The sequence below is a fragment of the Anas platyrhynchos genome, chromosome 1 (assembly GCF_047663525.1).
Source record: "Anas platyrhynchos isolate ZD024472 breed Pekin duck chromosome 1, IASCAAS_PekinDuck_T2T, whole genome shotgun sequence".
In the NCBI taxonomy this organism is placed as follows: domain Eukaryota; kingdom Metazoa; phylum Chordata; class Aves; order Anseriformes; family Anatidae; genus Anas; species Anas platyrhynchos.
The window spans coordinates 105,665,894-105,678,787 of record NC_092587.1 but is presented as its reverse complement, the minus strand read 5'-3'; the positions used below and the strand labels follow the sequence as shown (position 1 = coordinate 105,678,787).

At 41.3% G+C, this 12,894-nt stretch overlaps 1 long non-coding RNA gene across 1 annotated transcript; it reads left to right on the top strand.

The window, feature by feature from the left end:
* Positions 1-11,388: 11,388 nt before the first annotated feature.
* On the top strand, positions 11,389-12,285 carry LOC113842351 (uncharacterized). Its single transcript, XR_003494721.3, has 2 exons — positions 11,389-11,630; positions 12,063-12,285. It is a non-coding gene; the product is annotated as an uncharacterized lncRNA (long non-coding RNA).
* Positions 12,286-12,894: the final 609 nt, after the last annotated feature.

Below are 12,894 nucleotides of genomic sequence, written 5' to 3'. Positions count from 1 at the left end.
AACAACGTGAGGGGAGAGTTAGATTAGACATTAGGAGGAAATTCGTCACTCAGAGGGTAGTGAGGCACTGGAACAAGTTGCTGAGAGAAGTTCAGGATACTCCATCCCTGACAGTGTTCAAGGCCAAACTAGATGGAGCTTTGAGCAACCTGACCTAGGGAAAAGTGTCCCCACCCATGGCAGGGGGCTTGGAACTGAATGATCTTTAAGGTCCCTTCCAACCTAAGCCATTCTATGATTCTATAGTTCAATGATTCTATAATATCCATATGTATATTATGTATGCAGACATCTTTGTAACACTTAGGAAATTGGAGATCACTTATGCCAATGGGTTGTCAATTTTCTTCCTTATCTCTCCTTTCTTGTTGATGCTTTATGCTCCTTATCTCCTTCATAGGGGAAGACAAGGGAATGTTTTCACATATGCTCTTGCCATAGTGCATCTTACTTGTGGGAGCAGGGCTTGTTCTAGTTTTGCTAGGCATGTTTCCTGCTTACTCTACAGGATCATTCTGGTTCCATCAGATATCTCTCCTGCTCATTATGTGAAATTATTTTGGTTTCACCAGACATTTTTATTTTTATTTTTATTTATTTTTATTTTTATTTTTATTTATTTTTATTTTTATTTTTATTATTTATTATTTATTTATTTATTTTTGGTGTAAACCCTTATCTCTTTGTAGATATTACTACTTACACATATTTTCCTGCACCTTGGTTGTGCAATTATCTGTTCAGCGCTTTGTGACTATGCATTGCTTATATATTTATGTTTAACTGTGTTACAAAATTCTGTTAGTACTCTTACAGTGTTATAAAAGTATTGTATACAGTTACAGATCACCCTGCTTTAGGTGTGCTTATGTCTGGGTTCAAGACAAACATGTTTATTATACCTTAATTTGTTTCCTACTTTATGGCTGCAACAGGATTCTGCTTTGGCTATGTTTTCCTAGGAGAAACTCTGCATTATGTAAATTTCGAGGTTCTGTCTTAAGAGATGCAGTAAGCCCTGCAGGATTTGGATGGACAAGATGTTTGCTTGTGACTGGTTTTAAAGGTCAATGAACCAGGCTTTTTTTTTGTTTTGTCTTAATGTAACCTTTACTTTGCAGTTTTGTGAGACCAAATATAATGGTATTATATCAGCAGACAGGAATCATAAATGAAACTAGTCACATGAGTGATATTTACTTCTGTAGCTTCAGGGGGTTGGTGTGAATACAGAACAAGATACAGACAGTGTAAGTTCTGATAAGCAAATTCAGTTCAAGAACTTGCAAATAAATATCTATAGTAAAATTTATAGTGCATACATAGAAACCAGAAAAAAAACGGCTTGTTTACAATCTATTTTTTTTAACTAAACAGTTAAAAAAATATAGGCCAGTTTGGATGTGGATACTCAGAATGCATGCTGAATTCAGGGAGATACTGGGTATTATTCCTTGGTGTATGGAGGTCAGAACTAAAATATGCTTAAATACTTTTACATTTAACATAGCACATCCAAAAGTAAGCATACATGCCCAGAGGTAAATTCCCAGTGATAGTCTAGGTACTTGCACTTTATATAGAGTTAGAAAAGGCGGTCATACGACCAAGAATGTGATATACCATGTCAACATAGAGGGCAAGAGCCAGGAAACTAGCAAGGAAGAGAAAGGCAATACTGCCTGGTCTCAGGCACCTACCTAGAACTGTAGCAGGGCTCATATATCGAAGTGGCGTTCAGAACTGGACCCTGTTTCTGAACCTTGTTTTTTCCTAGAAGTCTAGGGGACTAGAGCACCCACCCAAAAACAGAGAGAAGAAAACAAGGTTTCCTGGCTCTGCTTTGCTCCACAGTGCTCAAGATTTAAGGAACAGACAATGACTGTGGTGGTGGAAAGGTGGAGAACTGCTGCAGTCAAAGGCAGCCAGGTATACTGGAATCTAGACCAAAGATCTGGATAATGAATGGACAGTCTGAAGAGTGGTTTGTGTCTTCATTTTTTTTTCTTAAACTATTTAAGGTATAGGACTATTAAACTATTTAAGGTATAGGTATTAGGGTTTAATAGTCCTATACCTTAAGTCCTAAGGTATAGGACTTAAGGTATAGGACTATTAAACTATTTAAGGTATAGGTGATAATTTCTGTTCTTTCCTTGAGTTGTTTGTTCCTATAATTATTTCTGGTATTTATCTAAGCAGTATAGTACATATAATGATTCTATGAAAACAGGACTGATTCAGGGAAACCAGGGTTGTTGAAGTTCAGTGGGGGCTTTTGCCTGCTTAGGAACATAGCAAGAATGAATAAACTAATGATCTGCAGTTTCTAATACCAAAAAATTTAGAGTTAAACTAAACAAATAAATATAAGTAATTCACTACATGACTGGTACTTTTATGTAAGAGTATTTTCACCTCAGATGAGGTATCAACATACAGACATTTAGATAACCCTACTTTGAATGCTGAATAAGGATTATAGCCATGTTAGGGCACTGCTGTATTTAAGGCTGCAGACCCCAACATGACGTGACATATTTGAGATTAAGAACAATGACCATGACTGATGCTTTGGGGCTTCCAGAGTGAAGCACTGTCCCCTTCAGTTGCTGACTAACACAGAATACAGAATACTTATTTCTGCTACTCTCTCAGTGACTGACCCAGTAACTGTATCATATTTGCTTCAGCTTGTTCCTGTTCATACACCAGTACACACTTTACCTTGATGGAAATTCATGCAGTTTTGATGTGGAAGAATTCCAAGCTTTTCTGTTATCAGCTCTAGCTGTGAAACTCTCTGTGTTTCAATATAGTACGAAAAGTCCTACTCCTACTAAAACAAGTGCTCTTTTTTGTTGTTGTTGTTTTGTTCTGTTGTAGTTTGTTTGTTTGTTTGTTTGTTTGTTTTTCCCTCATACACTAATAAATTTCAGCTGTGGAGGAGTGACTGAAAAGTGTAATTCAGAGTTCATTATTGCAAGAAAAGCTATGTGGAGACAGCTTGTGAGCTAAAGCAAGTATTATGTCACCATACTTAGCCCAGAGTGTTTTCTACAAAGGGAATAAAATTTTTAAGTTCCAAATAAAAAATCAGTATCTTTTCCCTTATGTGTCTTTTCTTTCATTCAGATTCTGCACTGAGGAAACTTGCTTGTGGTTTTCAAAGCCTCACAGTTTAGCTAAAGCCTCAGGAGAAAAAGTTCAGCAACTCTGTTCAGCTCAGATAAGCACTGTAGAGTCTAAGTTCTTAAGTAAACCTGATTAAGATGTTTCAAACATTTGGAAATGCACTGCATGCCTTCACCACCTCTTGTTCCTTTTTTCTCCATGACATCTGAGCAAGCTTCTGGCACAGTGTAACACTCCCTCTTTCCTTTCCCCTGACCATTCACTACACACAGTTTCAGAAATCCTCAGTCTTTCGTTGCCTGTGACAGACTGTTCGCCAATGAACTTCTCTTTGTAGAAAAGTTTTCATATCTCATGGGTTAGAACAACTTTTCCACTGGTCTACATGTTTACTTTCAGATTTGCTTAGCGACTGAAGATTCTCCAAACTTGAATGCGTCAAACTCTCACTTAATTCTGTATGTAACCACGTGATTCCATTATTTTCCTCCACTGAGATTACAGCTCTGACAGCATCTCTCAAAATCAGCAAATAAGTTGAAATTAGTGCTTCCAAAATATGTCACAATGCCACTTTTTACTGTTTGTGGCTATTGATTTATTTGTCAGTTGAGAAGTCCTGTTTGAGTATTTCACAATTTTTATCTGTTTTATCTAACATAAGAAGTTTTCTACTAATAAAAAATGTGTCCATATGTCTCTTTATGCTATTTTATAACTTAAAAAAATAATAATTAACTGAATAAAGCTGAGTCCTAAAACCAGCTGGACGACTAGCTTCTTTCCAACTTACTTTTGTCTGTTTCTTTCCTTACTGAACACATAGAGGGGTGTACTGCAAGAAGAGGTACAATCAGCTTGGTACTTTAGCAAGAATACTTTAGCCTTCTATAATTCTGCTATAGGAGAACTCGTGCCAGCTCACGATACAGAGAGACTGTGTGTCCAGATACATGACAACAGAATGTGTACATACATCACAGCTAGGGTGCAGTACTGCAGCTTTGTCGTTATATATAAGAAATAATAAAGAAATTACAGGAGCTGCTTTCAATGCAGAACTCTCACATGAAGCAATGCAACATGTGTAGTAGTGGGTACCAGGGTGAGACACCCCAAATGGGGGTGGACCCCCTGCCCTGTCGCCGTCGGGCAGAGGAAGGGGATCTGGGAGTTGAGGAGAAATGGAAACAGGTCCCTGCTCGACATGGCAGGCGATGCCCTCCCCTTCCGGCCCCACCTTCCCAGGTGCCCTTACGAAACAGGTTTGAGGCCCTGGAGAATGAGAGATCAACAGCAACTGAGGAAGAGGTAGAAAGTGTTCCCAGGAGGATTCCTAGGGCGAGGAGGTCGACTCCACGCATCAGGACTGCCTCCACCAAGAAAGACAGGAGGGTGATTGTTGTGGGAGACTCTGTCCTTAGGGGAACAGAGGGCCCTATTTGTCGGCCTGACCCTACCCGTAGGGAAGTCTGCTGCCTCCCTGGGGCCAGGGTCAGGGACGTTGCCAAGAAAGTCAAGCGCCTGGTACGGCCCACTGACTACTACCCGCTACTGGTCTTTCAGGCTGGTAGCGATGAAGTAGCAAAGAGAAGTCCGGAGGCGATCAAAAGAGACTTTAGGGATTTGGGGCGACAACTTAGAGGTTCAGGCATGCAGGTTGTGTTTGCCTCTGTCCTTCCGATAGGGGGGATCGAAGCTGAAAGGTGTGCTGTTCGCATAAACTCGTGGCTTCGAGACTGGTGTGACCGGCAGAACTTTGGGTTCTTTGATCACGGGAAGGTCTATGCTACACCGGGCCTGATGGCACCGAATGGGATGGGCCTCTCTCGGAGAGGGGTAAGGATCTTTGGTCAGGAGTTGGCAGGGCTGATAGATAGGGCTTTAAACTAGAGTCGAAGGGGGAAGGGGCTAAAACCAGGCACGCCGGTGAAGACCTAAGGGATGGTACGCTAGAATCAGAGGGGCTGTGTGCCAGTGAGGTCCTTCGGTCAGATCCACAAGGTGCTGAGTGTAAGGAGACGCACCTGAAATGCTTCTACACGAATGCACGCAGTATGAGGAATAAAATGGATGAGCTAGAAGTCCTGGCCCAGTCCCGCAACTACAACATCATCGGCATAAGCGAAACCTGGTGGGATGAGTCCTGTGACTGGGGTGTTGCGATAGATGGTTACAGGCTCTTCAGGAGGGACAGGCAGGGTAGGCGAGGTGGTGGGGTGGCGATGTATGTGAAGCAGGGGCTGGACTGTGTGGAACTTCAGGTCGGCGATGGCAAAGTTGAGAGCCTCTGGGTAAGGATCAAGGGACGAACGAATAAAGGGGATGTCGTTGTGGGAGTCTATTACAGACCGCCTGGCCAGGACGATAGCGCCGATAAATTATTCTTTACAGAACTAAGAGAGGCCTCGAGATTAACTCCCCTTGTCCTTATGGGGGACTTCAACTTGCCAGACGTTAACTGGGAGTGCCACACAGCTGACACGAGCAAGTCCAGGAGGTTCATGAAGCACCTAGATGATAACTTCTTGGTGCAGGTGCTAACGGAGCCAACTAGGAAAGGTGCCCTCCTAGACCTGTTGCTAGAAAACAGAGAGGGTCTGGTGGGAGATGTGGTAATTGGTGGCCGCCTCGGTCATAGCGACCATGAAGTGGTTGAGTTCAAAATTTACGGTGACAGAAGGAAAAGTGCCACCAAAACCTCATCCCTAGATATGGGGAAGGCGGACTTCAGGCTGCTCGGGGAACTAGTCAGCAAGGTCCCCTGGGAAGCTGCTCTTGAAGGCCTTGATGTCCACCAGTGCTGGTCATTCTTTAAGCGATGCCTCCTAGAAGAAACTGTTGGAGAGTGTCCAGAGGAGGGCTACGAAGATGGTGAAAGGCCTGGAAGGGAAGACGTACGAGGAACGGCTGAGGGCACTGGGCCTGTTCAGCCTGGAGAAGAGGAGGCTGAGAGGAGACCTCATCGCAGTCTACAACTTCCTCGTAAGGGGGTGTCGAGAGGCAGGAGACCTTTTCTCCATTAACACCAGCGACAGGACCCGCGGGAATGGAGTTAAGCTGAGGCAGGGGAAGTTTAGACTTGACATCAGGAGGGGGTTCTTCACAGAGAGGGTGGTTGCACACTGGAACAGGCTCCCCAGGGAAGTGGTCACTGCACCGAGCCTGACTGAATTTAAGAAGAGATTGGACTGTGCACTTAATCACATGGTCTGAACTTCTGGGTAGACCTGTGCGGTGTCAAGAGTTGGACCTGATGATCCTTAAGGGTCCCTTCCAACTCAGGATATTCTATGATTCTATGATTCTATGATTCTTTTTTAGTAGATTTAAAAAAAAATAATAAGAGTGTAGAATGAAGGTAGTAAAACTACAATTCTTTCAATGGACTCAGTTTTCTATTCTTATTCATAACAATTAGTAACTCATCCCATGGTATATCCATTCACTTTAAATAGTGATTATCAAGATGTTAAATACAGGATGTATAATCAGGAAAAAGAAGGCAGAAATTTAAGAGGACTCTATCATAGCAAAAAATGATCAGTTTTATTCCCACAGGTAGCAAAATGCAAGTGTGAGCATTTATTTAGTCATGTTATTTAGACATCAGTATAAATGTCTGCAAAACATCTTGAATAATCTTTGTTTGGATATTTAGATATCTGTAAATCAGAACTCTCAGTTACAGTCTCCAAATGAAATAATTGTATCTATAAATCTAATGTGCATATGTGTACATGAAATTATCTTGAAAAAATGTACATGAAATTATCTTGAAAAAAAAAAAAAGAAACACATGCATGAAAAACTTGTTTTGAAAACTAAAACTTTTATTTGAAATAAGATGAATTTTGGGTTAACTATTAACTTCATTTTTACTTTATAGGGATACCAGTTTAACTTCAGTTTTCTTTTGGTCTACATGGTGAGATGAAAAATCATCATCTTGTATCACTTAGGAGCTCTGCATCAGAATAATAGCATTCTGAATCTCAAGAAGAATACCAGTGCTGCTATTAAAGTCTTCTAAGCATACGTCTATGTAAACCCATGTCTTTTTATGTCCCTGTATAATCAAAATTTAACACTTCACTGATAGCAAATACCCACAATTTTTTGGTTGATTTCGCAAGCTGACTTCTATTTCTGTTAGAGTGGTAATCCTGTTGCCTACATCAAGTTTTGTATCAAAGTCTCTTAGCCGATTTACACCTAATTATTTTACTTTTATTGTATACATTTGACCTTGGTCAAACTGTTCTGTCATCTTACAATTAAATGAAATAAGATTCTGGGAATGGAGATTTGTAGCTTAGTACAGATATAAGTAATACTGCTCATTTTGAAATTAATAACAGTGTGAAAACATTGGAAGGAAGCCTTTTGGAATGAGCTGTCTTCTCCCAGCTCTGGTAGTCTGACTATGCAATATTTTTTTTGGTAAAGACATTCTTCCCTATGTTTCAGTTTCTCTAGGCTAAATGAGGAGGTTACTAACCTTGACCGTAGAAACACTGAGATGTACAGATTCAAAATGTCCTTTCTTTTTAAGAGTGTAATGTTTAACTAGAAGATCTAGGTGATTGCTCTTTCACTCAAGAACTAAGAAGCTAATTAAATTTAATAATAACTTCTCATCTGAAAGGGAGCAAAACAACTGAAAGGAAAGGAGGGAAGATTTATATTTCTCGCTTCTGAATATGTCAAATAAACATTCAAATTAAATAACTAGTTTTCTTGCATTTGTTTTTCTGGTCAGTACAGATTGTGTTTCAGGAAATCTAATGTAAATTATAAACCTTTCATAGCATTTATGTGTGACTTGCATGAATTTAACAGGAATGTATGTTTCTGATTACTGATTTACTTTGTTTTATAGGGAGAAAAAAAAAAACAACAACGACAACAAAGAAAACCTAGACAAACAGCTCCTTTTCACCTTTACTACACAGGTAAGAGACTTTAAGAAAAAAAAATAAATGGGAGAGTGTTAAATCAAGAATCCAGTGATCCACAGAATGTAAACAGAGTCTACTTTTTTTTTTGTGTGTGTGTTCTTTATGTAACATAAGCTTTTTAAATGAAGATGTGGTCTGAGAGGATGAAAAAAAGTAGAGGTATTGCTATAAGTTTAAGTAAGAATGGTTCCACATCTTCACTTTAATGCCTCTATATTGCTAAATAACAGCAATTAACTTAGTAGTGATCTGCAAGTTATTCTGGTAGGTTTTTGCCTAGTAGAGATCTTGTTAATGCTACTGTGAAAAGAGAAAAAATGTATATCAGGAGTTATGAAACCAATCCTACTTAAAATCTTGCTTAATAATTTAAACATAATATCTAGCAAAAGTCAGACTATAATTGGCAGTAAATAATTTGGTGTGCACAAAAAGAAATCACGAGTAATAGTTTATTCTTTTAATCATTCTTTGCATTTTCTGAGCAATACTTCCTAAAAGCCAATTGTTTGCATCTTGTTAAACTAAGAGATGTGGGAAATAGGTCTGTAAGGGATAAACAATTGAAAAACATTTATAGAACATATCAATTGTCTCAGAAAATCTATACCTTCCTTCAGTGAAGGAAAGAATCTTGTAGCAGATCGTTTCTGAAAACAGAATTATCATATTATAACTGTTCTGTTATCTATTTTTAGATCTAAAATTAAAATCCCTTTGGAGTTTATTATTGCAGTAGTGCCTAAAGATTCAAACCAAAACTGTAGATTTGTTACACTAAAGAATAAATAGATAACAGAACAGTGGCTTCTTTCCCAATGAAATATCTGATAATTTTGTTCCTGACAGGTGAGAATCTCTCAAAGGAAAGGGAGCAAAATGACTGCAAAGAAAGGAGGGAAGATTCATATTGCTCGCTTCTGAACGCTTCATTATATATTCAAATTAAAAAACTGGTTTTCCTACATTTATTTTTCTGGTCAGTAGAGACCGTGTTTTGGAGAACCTAATTTAAAGTTGGAGACTAACGTATTAGTTACTACCTGATTAATGTGGGCTATAGACCTGAAGAATACATGCTTGTGATGGGCTTGGAAGGTATATTCTCCTGCCTGCTGAATAAAATTATTATGATATAAGTAGAATACTTCAAAATTTATTTCATGATTTCTGTAGTATCTCTTGAGAAAGATATACTGTATCAACTGCTATGATGGCAATGGATAATGAATACTGAAAGTAAGTTAAAGATTTGTGCAGTCTTACATGGAATCATAGAATCATAGAGCATTCTGAGTTAGAAGGGACACGTAAGTATCATCAAGACAAAATCCTGGCACCCGTACTCAAAGTGCGGCCTCACCAGAGCCGAGTACAGGGGGACAATCGTTTCCCTAGACCTGCTGGCCACACTGATTCTGATACAAGCCAGGATGCTGTTGGCCTTCTTGGCCACCTGAGCACACTGCTGCCTCATATTCAGCCAATTATCAACCATCATTCCCACGTCCTTCTCTGCCAGGCAGCTTTCCAACCACTCCTCTCCCAGTCTGTAGCTCTGCTTGGGGTTGTTGCGCCCCAGGTGCAGGACCCGGCACTTGGCTTTATTGAACTTCATACAGTTGATCTCAGCCCATCAGTCCAGCCTATCCAGATCCTCCTGCAGAGCCTTCCTGCCCTTGAGCAGATCGACACACGCACCTAACTTGGTGTCATCTGCAAACTTACTGAGGGTGCACTCGAACCCCTCATCCAGATCATCGATAAAGATATTAATGAGGACCAGCCCCAGTACCGAGCCCTGGGGAACGCCACAAGTGACCGGCCTCCAACTGGATTTGACTCCATTCACCACAACCCTTTGGGCCCGGCTATCCAGCCAGTTTCTAACCCAACGAAGCGTACGCCAGTCCCAGCCACGATCAGCCAGTTTGTTGAGGAGATCCTTGAGTCCAACTCCTGGCACCACACAGGTCTACCCAAAACTTCAGACCACGTGACTAAGTGCACAGTCCAAATGCTTCTTAAACACCGACAGGCTTGGTGCAGTGGCTGCTTCCCTGGGGAGCCTGTTCCAGTGTGCGACCACCCTCTCAGTGAAGAACCTCTTCCTGATGTCTAGCCTAAACCTCCCCTGCCTCAGGCTGACACCATTCCGGTGGGTCCTATCACTGGTGACTGGAGAGAATAGATTGGTACCTGCCCCTCCACTCCCCCTCGTGAGGAAGCTGTAGACTGCAATGAGGTCTCCCCTCAGCTGCCTCTTTTCCAGGCTGAACAGGCCCAGTGACCTCAGCCGCTCCTCATACGTCTTCCCCTCTAGGCCCTTTGCCATCTTTGTAGCCCAGGTTCTTACTGACTTGAAGAAAGAGGCCTTAATCTCTCCTTCTTTGTTTACTAATGAAGGAGCACAGAAGAGACTCATGTTCTTGCCTCTGGAGAGGAGGTGAAAGAACAGCCAGTGCAAGGAACACAAAAATCGGTTGTGCCAGACTAACATGTGGTTGTATCTGAGCTTGGGGAGTGCAACCCTCTTCAGACTTCCAGATCTAGAGGAACACTTTGGCTGCAGCCTAAAAGCCACGTGTCCATAAGCTCCCCCAGGCCAGCCGCTCTTCTTCCCATGACCTGCCAGGAAACAACAATGTAGGCATGTACCCAAATCAAAGCCCAAACCTTCAGCCCAGTCCTTGACCTGAATAGTGAGTGAGGATTCGGATCCTGGCATTTATATGTGATAGCTTATACACAGCGGAAATAAATAGTGTAGTCAGAGGTCACGGTGCTAGATTTTGGAAAGTCCTGCATCAAGAAGACATCTCAGAAAAGCAGATTTAAATAACATTAATGCCAAGAAAAGTAATTCTGATTGTTATATTCTTTATCTGTCGTGACTAGACAGATGAAACTCTATGATAGCAATTTTGTCTTTAAGGTCATTTTCTTTTTTTCTTTTATTTCTTTTCTTTCATTTGTTTATTTATCTATTTATTTATTTATTTTAACTCTGTACTACGTTTCCTCACAGAATGACTGACAGAAATATGACCCTTGTGCACCTTTTGCAGTTCATTCATTAGGTCAACCCTAACCACTAAGCCCCTTGTCAGGTTATTTCTAGTAGTGATAAGGAGCAATTGACCTTAAAAGACTGAAGACAGGTAGACGAGCCTATTCCACAAGGTGTCTTGGCTCCACCCTTGTGAAGTGAAACCTGCCAGGTGTGGATCATTTGACCTTTGCTATATAGTAAGCCTGAAGACTTGTAGAGAAGTGCCTTTCTGGTGGGGAGTTTGAGGCTCAGGTTCTCTAGGGTGTTTTTCTGTTGTTGTGGTGAAGTGGACTCAGTGTTCCCCAGTGGGCTGCTTTTTCTTTGTGTTTCCTTCCATCTTGTTTCCTCCCATCTCTGTGAAATAGTTTGAGTGACTCTATGAGCTAGCTGTGTTGTTGGTGCCTCCTCAGTATAGTGAGAGCCTGGTGGTGTGACTTCACTGTGAAGCTGTGTGGAAGTGACTGAAGTTCAGGAGCTGGCGGGTAAGTGTTCCTGGGTTCTACAGTTCTTTAATGTTGAGGAGTTTGAGTACTTCTTTCACCTTGTCTGTTTTCAGTGAAATTACTTCTGTGGATTCTAAGCTCCCTTTCAAGGCCTTATACAAATAATAAAAATAAATACAAATAAAGCCCCACCAACTCAGAAGCTCAAGTGCTTACAGTTAAGCCTGACTTTGCAGAATGTTCCTAACTGCTTCTTAAGCTTCAAAAACAGGCAGTGTGAAAAAGGTGCCTTAATGTGAACTCAAATTAAGCCCTGTGGTAAGTAGAAACAGATTGGGATAGGTACTGGTGGCATTATCGTAACTTTCACTAAGTGGAAATAGCGAGACTGTGCTGTTCATAACAGAAATGCAATTTTCCTAACATGTAAGTCAAAAGCAGTATGAAGAAAGCCTCTCATCTTCCCTACAGGCCTGCGTCTCAGCTGTGGAGAAAGTTTGGAAGAGGTCTGCCACCTGAGAGAACATGTCTGCCTCCCCACCTGTTAAAACAGGAGTCTGAGGTATTGGGGAAAGCATTCTGCCATGAAAGGAAGATGACAGAGTGGGAACAAGGCCTGAGCGACCCTGCAGTTTTACCAATGTGACCATGCAGAGGAAGTGAGAGAAAAAGTAAACTGGATGCTGATGTTAAAGGCATGGGTGCTCGAGTTGTAAATAAAAACAATGGGGGGGGGGCGGGGGAAAGGGGTTCAGTGAGAAACCTGCTACTCCAAAAGGCCCAGATCTGGTGCCAAGATAAAGCGCTCTGTAAAGGTGGTGTGACTTAGCACACAACGCATTGCTGCAAGTATTTTGGAGGAACTGTAGAAGGGATGTCAGCACCGGCCACAGCATTCCAAAGCATCGCATCTTATGGGGACCAGGTTCTGTGGTGCACAGCAGATCCTACGCCACACTTGGGATTTCAAGCTGTCATCTCAGCTTGACTGGCTCCTGAAGTGGCAAGTATACAGAAAAAAGTCAACTATGCGCTCCAGCCTTTTTTTGCCATAATGTGTAAGCTGTGGTGGTTGGCGAAGGAGTTCTGTGCCCTGGCAAGAACACTTTAAAGTAGTTTTGTCACAATGCAATGCAGTTTGGGAAGTTGTCTTGCCCTCTGCTGCATCTGCAACCTCCTCCCTTCATTGAGAGGAGATATTATGAAGTTTGAAGCTACAAATCTCTTAGGCAGAATAGGAGCCCAAAAAGTAAAGGCAGCTGTTCACCTTGGAGGGAGTACGTCTGAATGCAAAACTCATCTT